Source organism: Procambarus clarkii, chromosome 65 (assembly GCF_040958095.1).
Source record: "Procambarus clarkii isolate CNS0578487 chromosome 65, FALCON_Pclarkii_2.0, whole genome shotgun sequence".
In the NCBI taxonomy this organism is placed as follows: domain Eukaryota; kingdom Metazoa; phylum Arthropoda; class Malacostraca; order Decapoda; family Cambaridae; genus Procambarus; species Procambarus clarkii.
Genome location: NC_091214.1, coordinates 20,279,223 through 20,292,930, shown reverse-complemented (window position 1 = coordinate 20,292,930; position 13,708 = coordinate 20,279,223). Strand labels below are relative to the sequence as shown.

General features: G+C 47.1%; 1 protein-coding gene across 4 annotated transcripts in view; it reads right to left on the bottom strand.

The window, feature by feature from the left end:
* Positions 1 to 13,708, bottom strand: part of LOC123771083 (neuronal PAS domain-containing protein 2) — a 232,933-nt gene that overhangs the window by 125,797 nt on the left and 93,428 nt on the right. The window lies entirely within an intron of this gene.

The window sequence follows — 13,708 nt, the reverse complement described above, 5'->3', positions numbered from 1 at the left end:
ATAAACACACAAACTTTGCCCTTAAACACATGAAAAATAATTTAATTGGCATTAATACCTGACAGCTTCATTTATCCCAATCTTATAATCTGGAAATAGTTAAGTGTGACCACCAAATTACCAAAAATCCCACTCGCAAATGTTTAAGACTTTCCCACGTGGTTAAATGAAGGTAACTGCAGATGGCCTATTGGCACATACGAGGCAGCTCCTATTTATATCCATGCAATCTCATTCATATATATGTCTAACCTACGCTTGAAACAATCAAGGGATCGTACTTCTACTATGTTACACGGTAATTGGGTTCACAAATCAACAACCCTGTTACCGCACCAGTATTTACCAAGATCTTGAGAGATCTTTGTTATGTTCATTTATCCACTTGTACACCTCTATCATGTCACCCCTTGTTCTTTGCCTTTCCAGAGAATGTAATTTAAGCTTTGTCAATCTTTCTTCATATGAAAGGTTTCTAATTTGTGGGATTAACTTCATAATCCTACCCTGGACGTGTTCTAGTGACTTTATATCCATTTTATAGTACGGCGACCAAAACTGAGCTGCATAATTTAAATGGGGCCTAACCAGAGCAAGATATAGCTGACGAACAACACCAGGTGTCTTGTTACTAACACTTTGATTAATAAATCTGCCTCTGCCTCAGTACTGCCTCTACTGTTGACCACATCTGGACTAACATAACCTCTCCACTTACTTCCAGGGATAATCATTGATAGGACCACAGACCATTACCCCTCATTTCTCCTAACCAACATTAATAAACCACTTCTAGATACAAGGAAGATAAACTTTAGGCTGTACAATGAAACTTCTATAAGCAACTTTATTGCTGCTGCTGCTGCTAATATTAACTGGGAGGCTGAATTAGGTGACATAGTGATCATCAACCTAGCAGTGCAATCATTTCTTCAGAAAACTCTGAACCTTTATAACTCCCACTGTCCAATGCTAACGAAAGAAGTTACAAATAAAAGGTTAAACACTCCATGGCTTACAAAGGGTATACTTCAATCTATTAATAAAAAATATGACCTTGAAAAGAAGTATAGGTTAGGAGTCGTCTCCAAAGAATTTTCAAAGATTTACTCATCCATGCTGTCAAAAATAATTAGAATAGCCAAAATAAAATACTACAAAAATAAATTTACCCAAATTAAGGGCAACATTAAGAAAACATGGAGCACTATCTCCCAAATATTAGGTTCAAAAAAGATTTTGAATAAAAAAACAATTCTCCTATCCAATGACGATGGTGTGCTTTCGGCCTCAGACACTGATATTGAATTCAACAACAACAATAATAATAATAATAATAATAATAATAATAATAATAATAATAATAATAATAATAATTTATTTAGAAAAAGTACATACATAGTTGCAGAGTTACAGTACAAACATTCTGTTTGATTTAAAGATAGAGGAAATACATACAATACGTAAAGCCACAAGTACGCATAGCGTTTCAGGCAAGGTGAGGTGGGGAAAAAACCAGCGTTGAATGTAATGAAACGCCATTTTCTGGGTGAGTCCCGGAGGCTCCCGGAGCTATCCATGGCTGATATGGATATCCTAACTATTTTGCATCAGTCGATGTGGGTGGAGTTCTAGGCCTACCAGGGACCACGAGCCAGAACCTGGCCCCCTCACAGAGGCACGGGGAGCAATGGACCATATAATGCACATGTGATTTGGAGCATTCCATATCTGCCATCGACCGGGACAGGCACCCAGAAAGGTAAGCGCCCCAAAACAAACCCCTATTCTGGTTAACAACAAAATTGACAAACGAGTGGACAGAACTCCCCAAAAGAAAAACAAGCAAACCAGCATGACGTCACACGAGCCGCGCCGCATGTCTGCGCAGCTCCCCCCTTCCCGGGAGGGGGAAGGGGGAGCCCCAGACCCCCGAGCCGGCGATCCACACCCCACTTCTGAGGCTGGACATCAAAAACCGCGAAAAACTGCCGACCGGAGGGCGGGAGGGATGCCGGGGAGCCTCCGGGACTCACCCAGAAAATAGCGTTTCATTACATTCAACGCTGGTTTTCTGGGGAAAGCCCCTGCGGCTCCCCGGAGCTACCTCACCAAAGACTACCAAGAAAAACCAAGGGCACTTACCCAGGAGGAGGTCGGTGCTCCACACCTCAAGACGAAGCCGAGACCACGGGCCGCAACCGCCGACCTAAGGCAACACAGGCCCGACTGGGCCCCAGGAACGTTAACAAGGTAGCGTGCAGCCAGGACCCTGTTCGACCGCCAAAATCCCCGTGCCCGAATGTCAGCCCAAGACATATTGCCGAAGACGGCAGCAAGAGCCGCGAACTTACGAACGTCATGGGCACGGGGATAGACCGCAGGCTGGCTGGATTTAATAACCCTGCGGACGACCTGAGAGACCCGAACCCGCAAACAGGGAAGAAGGGAAACCGGATCAACCCAAAGCGCGTCCCCAGACACTGAAGCCGTGGCGCGCAGATAACGGTGGAGGGCCGCAACCGGACACAACACATGGTGAACCCCCGGCCTGACAAACCACGTATCAACAACCCAAAGACCCCTCCGGAAAGCAGCAGTCTCATTCTTCACCAGAAAAGAGGGAGACGGCTGCAAACGAACAAACCGAAGACCACAACCAAAGGAGCAAAAACCTCTGCGCCAGAGAAGAGCATGAAGCTCTGCCACACGACCCCCCAGAGGCTAATGCCAACAGAAAAAGAGCCTTAGCAAAGCAATCTTGAACCGAAGGGGCCACCACAAAACGAGGAGTGGAAAGATAGAAGAGCACTCTGTCCAAGGACCAGGACGACTCAGGCGGCGCACGAGCAGGCCGGAGGTGAAACAACGCCCAAGACAGCTTGCAAAATGGCGCAGAAGTAACATCAATACCGAAAGCAAGCTGCAGCGGCTCTGCCAGCGCCGCACGATACAAGGCGACAGTATTAGGCATCAGATGACGGTCCTGAAACCACCAAGAGAGAAAAGACAACACCACCCGAACCGAAAGCGAGGAGCAACGACGAAGGGTCAAAAAGAATTGGAAGGACCGCCAGGAAACTTCATACTGCCGCCGAGAGGAAACTCGCAGGGGAGAAACCAACAAGGAAGCCACCTGCTCACCATAAAGATGGTGATAAACACGAGTCAAAAACACCAAACGCGAAGACTCGCGGAGAAGAGCGAACCAGTCTCATACCGGACTGGCCTGATCTCCTGAAAAAGGCGGAGCCGCGGAAAAACCTCCGGGTTCGGACACCAAGCAAGCTGCGCCTGAAACCATGGCTGGGTCGGCCACCAAGGGGCCAAGAGGACCACACGACCCTGGTAAGTCTCCAAGCGAGCCAAGACCTGGAGCAGCAGCAGAACCAGGGGAAAGAGGTACAGGAACCCCCACCTCGACCAGTCCTGCCGAAAGGCGTCGATCCCGATGGCCTCGCAGTCGGGGAAGGGCGTCACGTAAACCGGAAGACGCCTCGACCACACCGACGCGAAGAGATCCACCTCTGGGCGCCCGAACGTCCGGCAGAGCCAACGGAAGGAGCCGGCATCGACCTTCCATTCCGTGGACAGGGGAACGAACCTGGACAGGCCATCCGCCAGGATGTTGGACACCCCCTGGACGTGAACTGCCAGGAGAGCCAAACCCCAAGAGCTCAGCAGATGAGTCACCCGAAGCGACCAACCCCAAAGAGCCAAGGACCACATCGAACCCCCTCGGTTCAGACAATGAACCACTGGGGAGCAGTCCGAATGGAGCCGGATCGTTGATCCGAAGCGCAAACCATACCGCCGCAAACTCCCGCACCGTGCTGTGGACCCGGCGGAAGGATGGACCCCACCGTCCCTGGCCGGCCTGGTGAGCACTGGTCACAAAACCCCAGCAGAGGTTTTGGGCAGAATGGGCAAAGACGACGCGTCTGTGTACACATCGAGAGAGGGCTCGGGTAGGCGCCAAGGCACTGAACCCCGAAAAACTCGAAGAGGAAGCCGGCGACGCAGCAGCCGACACAAAGCCCCCGGGGGTCGAACCCAGCGATCGCGAGAGAGGCGGAAGGGACGTCCCCGAAGGAACCAGAACAGCCGACGAAGCCAAACCCGACCCGGCGGGTATACCAACATCGCAAAGTTCAGGCTGCCACACAAACTCTTGAGCAACCGCCGGGTGACCCGAGAGCCCCCCAGAAACAGACCCAGGCGAGACCGCAGCCGAAGGAGAGACTCCGGAGGAAGAGACAAGGAAGTGGTCCAAGAGTCCCACACAAGACCCAGCCAGGACCGAACCTGGGAGGGCACCAGATGGGATTTCCGCGAGTTCACCAGGAACCTGATTCCGGCGAGCTGGGAAAGCACCAAATCCCTGGCAAGCAGACACGCGGACCGACTGGGAGCCCAAACCAGCCAGTCGTCAAGGTAAGCCAACACCCGAACACCTAAGAGACGCAGACATGCCACCACGACCCGGGTAAGGCATGTGAACACGCGAGGTGCCAGGTTCAACCCGAAGGGGAGACAACGAAAGCGGTAGCACTGACGCCCCACCATAAAACCGAGCCAGTCCCGGAACCCCACATGAATAGGGACGTGCCAATACGCGTCCTTGAGGTCCAGGGACACCATCCAAGCGCCTGGCTCCAACAGAAGCCGGACCTGGGACAGAGTGGTCATCCGAAACGAGGGGCAAAAAACCAAGGGTTCAGACGGGACAAGTCCAGAATGAACCGCAGGTCTGCACAGTCCCGTTTTGGAACTGGAAACAGGCGGGAAACCCACCTGAGGGACGGAGTCGTTTCGACCACGCCCAAGCACACCCATTCCAAGATGACCTGACGGAGCGCAGGAGAGGAAGCCTGCCCCGTCAGCCCCGAACCCCCAGAAGGAGGCGGAGCCACCCAACGCCACCTCAGGCCGCGAGAAAAGACCCGAAAAGCCCACAAATCGTGAGACCAGGCGTGAGCAAACAGAGACAGCCTCCCCCCCCATCGCCCCATCAATTGGGCGAACCGCGAAAGGGCCGCTGCCCCTTACGAGAACCCGACCTGCGCGCAGAGCGAACACTGCGCCGACCAAGCACAGGTGGGATCGCAGGCGGCACCGGCACCGAACCCGACACCTGTGGCCCACCCCGACGAACGGAACCGCGCGCCCTGGTACGACCCCGCCGGGAAGGAACCCCCCGGTTCCCCCGGAGAACCAACAACTCAGACATAGGGCGGCAAGAGGAAGAAGCCGCCTGAATATGACGTTCTACCGCAGAAGCCTCAAAAAGCAGAGGACAAAAGGGAGAAGACAACCTAAGAACCAGGGCCCAAGCGGATTCCAAAGAGAAAGCCAGGACCACCTGACGACACACGAAGCACGCAGCGAAAAACTGCAGCAACGCCTCCCGCAGGATAGGCGCAAAAAGCTTCAACATGGCAGACGACGCCCGAGCAGCTGAGACCAAGGCGTCAGACCCCGGAACGGCCCCAAGCGCCTCAACATCCTCCGCAAGCCAATCCAAAGATAGCTCCAGGAGGGAAAAGAAACGCAAGACCGAAGCCAAAAAGCCACGAGCTCGCAAATCCTCCGCCACAAGAGCAGCCGACAGGGAAGGAACCTGCACATGGAGCTGCACCGCACCAACGTCCCGCAGAAGGGCAGGAGCAAAAAGACACTCATTAAGGTGCTCAAAATCGCCCCCCAGGTAAACCTGGACCACCGTCAACGCCTCACACCACTCAAACGTGCGGGTTCGACAGAACGAGTCCCAAGCATCCAGCGAAAACAAGGGGCAGTCTGCAAGCCAGGACGACCCCGGAACCTCATAACAAACCCAGTAAGGACATGAAGATCCAAACCTGAAGGAAGAAGGATCCATTATGGAGGCATACTCCGAGTCACGCAGAAGGGAAGCCGCCAAGGCCGACCGCACTTCAGACGGAGAGATGCGGGAAGCCGAAAACCTCCGGAAAGACGGAACAGAAGAACCCACAGGGACACGGAACCGAACCCAGGGAGGGGCAGAACCCAAGTCCAAATTGTACGCAGAGGGGGGAAAGGAAAACCCCACTCCTTGCAACAGTAAGCCCCGCTCAGAAGGACAGAAAATCCAGGTGAGGTCCAATGGAGCCCAAGGCCCCCAAGTAGCTCCTCCCCAACCCCAGGAGCCTCCACTCCAGGCCCCGGGGCCGAGCCGTCCTCCAAAGCCCCCGCCTCACAAGAAAAAGACGGGGCAGCTGAAAGCTCCGGAAGAGAAGGGGCCCACTGGTCAGACCCCGGAGCATCGCAAGAAGGAACAGACTCGAATGCCTCCGTAGCCCCCCCGGACGGGGCAACCCCCGAAACTGCCCGAGTCTCAGAAACCGCTAAACCCCACCCCGACCCCAAAGCCCTCAGACGCTTAGGGGCCAGAAGCAGGGGGGGGGGGACAGAATGAACCACCAAAGGGGAAGAACAAGGAGACGCAGACGGAACCAAGGCCGAAGCGACCAACACCCCCAAGTCTGGGTCCCTATACACAAAGCAGGGCAGCCGCGGAGCGTCCGGGGAAGCAAGAACCCATGAGCGTTGCAATAACCTAAACCTACCATGCAACGCACGAGCTGCCTGCACCCGAAGTAACACATCAGCAGACTGGGTGAATTGAGTCACAAACAAGCAACACAGCTCACAGGACTCAGGGTCGAATGTGTCACCGACCCAACAGGCAGCATGACGGAGGCAAAAACAATGAGAGTCACCCTGAGACAAGGAGACAGAGCAACCCTCAAACTCGCACACAGCGAGAGGGGATGCAAGGGTCTCCTCCATTGGACCCTAGAGCCCCCGCGGGGTTTCCCAGGGCCCCTAGACTGGGTCTGCTAAGGGTTATCCCAGGCAGGGCACTGCTAACAGGCGCTCCAAACTACCAAGCAATCTGCTAAAAGCTGAACCCACGGGACGTGTCCACTCGTGAGGGCGAAGCAGGGGGTGCCACCACACAAACGACCCTAATATAAAGGGAGGGAAAAACAAGGCAGACCCCCCCACCAGGCAAAAACAAAAAGAAAAGAAAAACCACCCAAGTGGACAACGTACCCAGAGGGAACAGAGCCGGCCGCTGTTAGAGGTGAAAACTAGCTACGCAGTACCCTGCGCCCCACCAGTGCAATGACTACCACTTACCCCAAGGTAAACAAGGGAGGAAAACCCCCCAACACTCAAGGCGGCCAAATGCCAAGCAGCAAAAAGCCAACAGAGTCAACCCAAGGTGACTTGTGGAAGGCAACCCCAAACCCCAAGGGCGGTACTTACAGGGCACTCAGGGAAGGAGACCTTAAGCACATGCAGCCCGAGTACCAGAGAATACTACTCCCAGCTCACACGACCACCGTAAGAGCAGCACTGAAAACAAGTCACAGCACTGAAACAAGACTGGAGCTGGAGCCACACGACCATGCACTATCCCATCAGCCGAGGAACTCGGGTGTGGATCGCCGGCTCGGGGGTCTGGGGCTCCCCCTTCCCCCTCCCGGGAAGGGGGGAGCTGCGCAGACATGCGGCGCGGCTCGTGTGACGTCATGCTGGTTTGCTTGTTTTTCTTTTGGGGAGTTCTGTCCACTCGTTTGTCAATTTGTTGTTAACCAGAATAGGGGTTTGTTTTGGGGCGCTTACCTTTCTGGGTGCCTGTCCCGGTCGATGGCAGATATGGAATGCTCCAAATCACATGTGCATTCTATGGGCCATTGCTCCCCCGTGCCTCTGTGAGGGGGCCAGGTTCTGGCTCGTGGTCCCTGGTAGGCCAAAACTCCACCCACATCGACTGATGCAAAATAGTTAGGATATCCATATCAGCCATGGATAGCTCCGGGGAGCCGCAGGGGCTCCCCCCAGAAAAACTCAGACTAAAATTTAACAGTAATTGAGCTTAAAGTGTAAATTGCATTGAAAGAAACAAAAATAATAAAAGATAAAAAAAAAAGAGGGGGACACTGTAGAAAATAGCCAATATACAAGTTGGTCAACAAACAGTATTTAAAAAAAAAATAGTAAGACATGGGTTGACATTTAGAAGTAAGGTAGGTTACATGGAGTTAATTAGGTAGTACTTAGTTTTCATCTTAAACTGGTTGAGAGAGGTACAATCTTTGACATGATTGGGAAGGTCATTCCACATCCTGGGTCCCTTGATTTGTAGAGCATTCGTAGTTTGATTAAGTGGTACTCTTGGAATATCAAATAGGTATTTGTTTCTGGTTTGGTGCCCATGAGTTCTGTTACAACCTTCTAGAAAGCGTTGAAGGTCAGGATTGACATTACAATTCAGAGTTTTAAATATATAGAGTTCACATGAGAGGATGTGCTGTGACTTAATATCTAACATATTCATAGATTTGAGTAAGGGTACAGAGTGCTGTCTAGGGCCAGAGTTAGATATTGTTTTAATAGCTGCTTTGTGTTGGGTAATTAGAGGATGTAAATGATTTTGGGTAGTAGAACCCCAAGCACAAATACCATAGTTGAGATAAGGATAGATGAGAGAGTAATAGAGCATCACCAGGGCAGGGCGAGGAACATAATATCTGATCTTAGAAAGAATGTCAACAGTTTTAGAAACTTTTTTTTGCTATATTTAGAATGTTTCCCCAGAAATTCAGCTTGTTATCGATGAGGACACCAAGAAATTTACCATCAACTCTACTACTGATTTGTATATTGTTTATTCTTAGATTAATTTCACTTGAGGATTTATTACCAAACAAAATAAAGAAAGTTTTGTCAATGTTAACCCTTAAAGTACGCATCACGTCATATGACATGTTGGACGTTGTTCCAGTCAACTGCGCATCACGTCATATGATGTGTTGGAGTACTACGCAAGATTTAAACGACCCGCAGATACATGGGGTTCACCACACCTACATCAGGGCTCTTGTAATCAGACGCCATTTTTAAAAAAAATCGTGGGCCAAACTCCCGAGTGTTATTGGCCTCAGTATTGAGTGAGCAACCAAGCCTGACGCACGCAGCATGAGCTAACAGCACTGCTGTTCAGCTTGTGACCACAGCATCGCCGACAAAAATGCCAAAATATACTTGTTCATGCTGTTATGTAGCGATGATATTATTACAGAAGACCCCTGACTATTATAAAACTGACCAGGGATCAGATAATAGCAGGATTGTGGTGATATTTAGCGCTGTGCGCCATGGAGGGAGGAGTAATGCTGTGGGAGGGAGGGTGGTGGCGATGTCTTCTGTGGCCACCTTTTATTGACTGCACTCAGCATACCAGCTTAGTGGTTCCCTATGGTGAACACAAATGTAGATACTTATATATAACGTGTGTATAGAGAGTATAAACAGCAAGAGAAGGTTTGGAGCCGCCATTTTGGTGAGGGCGGTGGCGTCGTCTGCACGACGCCACCGTGCAGATGACGGTGTTGTTTACTGGTTACCACGATGGTCTTTGGGGACCATACCAGTTTATATGTACAAGTATGGTGAATAAAACAGGTAGATATTTATATATAATGTGTGTATATAGCGTAATAACACCACACAGTATTGTTGGAGGAGAAATATTAGTGCGTCTGGCCTTGAGGGCGGCAACCATCAGCTGACTGTGTGAGGTCCTACGTCTTTGTGCCTTTACTCACCATACAAGCTTAGAGGTACAGTTATGGTGAACAAAACATGTAAATACTTATATATAACGTCTGTATATAAGATATATAGCGTAATAACACCACACAGTATTGTTGGAGGAGAAATATTAGTGCATCTGGCCTTGAGGGCGGTAGCCCTCAAGACCAGACGCAGTCACAGAGCTGACTGTGTGAGGTCCTACGTCTTTGTGCCTTTACTCACCATACAAGCTTAGATGTACAGTTATGGTGAACAAAACATGTAGATACTTATATATAACGTCTGTTTATAGTGAATTATAGCAAAAACAGTATTGTGGGAGGAGAATGTGAGTGAGTCAGGTGACTGGAGGGAGGGTGTGAGTGGCTGGCTGGTACATGGCGGTCACTCCTCGTTACTTTTTGACTCATAATAGCTACTTAGTGGTTCGTTATAGTGAACAAAACATGCAGATACTTATATATAACCTGTGCTTATAGTGTAATAACCGACAAAGTATTTGTTCACTGATTGATGAACATAATTGAATCAACAATATGCACACCATATTTTTGAGTACAGCAATGATTCACTCATTTTATTATATAAATATATCAAACTACACACTATTGAATAATATTACAGCAAAAAACTATGAAAAATCAATCAGAGACATTGAAATAATTAGGTAATTATCTCTTTGTGGCAACTCCGGCCTGACAGCTGACGAGCAACAGACCGCCTGGGACGCATGCTGAGTCAGCGCCTATAATTTGCCAGACTTCCCCGCCCTATAGCGGGCAATATATGCCACTTACGATTTTTTTATTATTTTTCCCGTGATCAGTGAACACAAATTAACAGGTTAGGAAGAAAAAATAATTTTTTTTTTTTCAAAATGACATGCGCCTGTGGGGATGACAGGATATTAACCCCTTAACTGCGTTGCCTCCAAATGTGACACCCCTGCAGTGCGCAGGAAATAAATTCTCTGGAAAAAATTATTTTTTCTTTTTAAAGTGTCAAAAACCCTTCCCTCAGTATGGGTATGTAAAAAAAAAGTCGAAATTGTACTTACTTTGGCTGCTATGGGGTCCAGAAGTTGGGGCGTGACGTCATCATTCCCCGTGCGCCCGTGCCATAAGCTCTCGGGGGCGGTGGGGCGCTCATAAGAACATAAGAACAAAGGTAACTGCAGAAGGCCTATTGACCCATACAAGGCAGCTCCTATCTATAACCACCCAATCCCACTCATATACTTGTCCAACCCGCGCTTGAAACAATTGAGGGACCCCACCTCCACCACGTTATGCGGCAATTGGTTCCACAAATCAACAACCCTGTTACTGAACCAGTATTTACCCAAGTCTTTCCTAAATCTAAACTTATCCAATTTATACCCATTGTTTTGTGTTCTGTCTTGTGTTGATATTTTTAATACCCTATTAATATCCCCCCCTGTTATGTCCATTCATCTACTTGTAAACCTCTATCATGTCACCCCTAACTCTTCGCCTTTCCAGTGAATGCAACTTAAGTTTTGTTAATCTTTCTTCATATGAAAGATTTCTAATTTGAGGAATTGACTTAGTCATCCTACGTTGGACACGTTCAAGTGAATTTATATCCATTCTATAATACGGCGACCAAAACTGAACTGCATAATCTAAATGGGGCCTAACCAGAGCAAGATATAGCTTAAGAACCACACCCTTATTACGAACATTCATGCATTGATCCTTTTGTTTTAAATTCTTACTAATCATAACTCCCAGATCCCTTTCGCAATCCGACTTTGCAATCTCAACACCATCTATCTCGTATCTTGTAACTCTATCATCATTACCTAGCCTCAGAACTTTACATTTATCAGCATTAAACTGCATTTGCCAATCCTTTGACCATTTCAAAACCCTATCTAGATCAACTTGAAGTGATAGTGAGTCCTCCGAATTAATTTCCCTACCGATTTTCGTATCATCGGCAAATTTGCAAATGTTGCTACTCAAACCTGAATCTAAATCATTTATATATATTATAAACAACAGAGGTCCCAGGACAGAGCCCTGAGGTACTCCACTAACAACATTATCCCACTCTGACTTAACCCCATTTATACTAACTCTGTTTCCTTTGGAATAGCCATGCCCTAATCCAACTTAATATAGCACCCCCAATACCATGAGCTTCTATTTTTTTAATTAGTCTTTCATGTGGCACTGTATCAAAAGCTTTGCTAAAGTCAAGGTACACAACATCACAATCCTTACCACTATCAACTGCCTCAACTATGCTGGAATAAAAAGTTAGCAAATTTGTTAAACATGAACGGCCATTTGTAAAACCATGTTGCAACTCATTTATTAATTGATGTTTTTCAAGATGGAGACGAATTGTATTTGCAATTATTGATTCAAGTAACTTTCCCACAACAGACGTTAGGCTAATTGGCCGATAGTTTGACGCAAGTGATCTATCTCCTTTCTTAAAAATTGGTACCACATTAGCTACCTTCCATGACTCTGGCACTCTGCCTGACTCTATTGATTTATTAAATATGGTAGACAGTGGCTCGGAAAGCTCCTCTTTGCATTCTTTAAGCACCCTGGCAAACACTTCATCTGGCCCTGGGGATTTGTTTGGTTTTAGTTTTTCTAATTGTTTAATTACATCCTCCCTGGTAACTACTAAACTAGTCAACCTGTCCTCATCCCCACCCACATAAGACTTGTTTGGCTGAAGGCATATTGTTAAGTTCTTCTTTAGTAAATACAGATATAAAATAATTGTTAAAAATACTACTCATCTCCTTGTCATTATCCGTTATTTGACCTGTCTCAGATTTTAATGGACCTATCCTTTCCCTAGTCTTAGTTCGATATAACTGAAAAAACCCTTTAGGATTTGACTTTGCTTGCTCTGCTATGCAAACTTCATAGTTTCTTTTTGCTTTCCTAATATCTTTTTTAACATTTCTAACCAGTTGTATGAATTCCTGTTCTAAACTGACTTCCCCATTCTTAATCCTTTTGTACCAAGCTCTCTTTTTACCTATAAGGTTCTTTAAATTATTTGTTATCCACTTTGGGTCATTAGTATTCGATCTATTCAATTTGTATGGTATACTACGTTCCTGTGCTTTGTTTAGAATATTCTTAAATAAGTTATATATTAAATCCACATCGAAATCCCCTTTTACATCACCTATCGCTGGGTTCATGTCTCGCTCCAAGACCGGCCCACACCCCATACCCAAGACTTTCCAATCTATTTGACCCAAAAAATTTCTTAGGCTATTAAAATCAGCTTTTCGAAAATCTGGCACTTTAACAGAATTTTCTCCTACAGGTCTATTTCATTCTATGCTAAATCTGATTACTTTGTGATCACTGTTCCCTAGCTCACTCCCTATTTCGATGTCATTAATTTGTGTTTCCCTGTTAGTTAACACTAAATCTAAAATATTATTTTCCCGCGTTGGTTCCTTAATCTAAGAAAATTTTAAGGAGGTAAATACTTGCAAAATTTATAGACAAAAAAATTATAACAGTTACATGGAATGAAAAAAAGAAGATGAGAGAAAATTGTAGGTACAATATATTAAAGCACATAGGTAGCTAAGATTGATTGCAATGACAGCTTGAATGGTAGTTGACAAAAATTGGTAGGCACAATACAGCATATGGCTAGCACATAAAAGAAGACAGCAATGAACACAATGATAGGTTGTTTGATACTACATAAAAATTAGGAGATTGGGTAACACTAGGTACAGAGCAAATTTAAAGCTCAGTGTAGGAAACTAAGAAGATGAAATTAGGTACTTTTTGGTTTTGCTTTTAAATAAGGCAAAAGTTTTACAGTTTTTCAATTCACTAGGGAGTGAGTTCCATAGACTAGGTCCCTTAATTTGCATAGAGTGTTTACACAGATTAAGTTTGACCCTGGGGATATCAAAGAGATATTTATTTCTGGTGTAATGATAATGGGCCCTATTACATCTGTCCAGGGAGAGTTTCAGAGCATGGTTTGCATTTAAGAACAGGGTTTTGTAAATGTAGTTGACACAAGAGAATGTGTGGAGGGAGTTAATATTTAG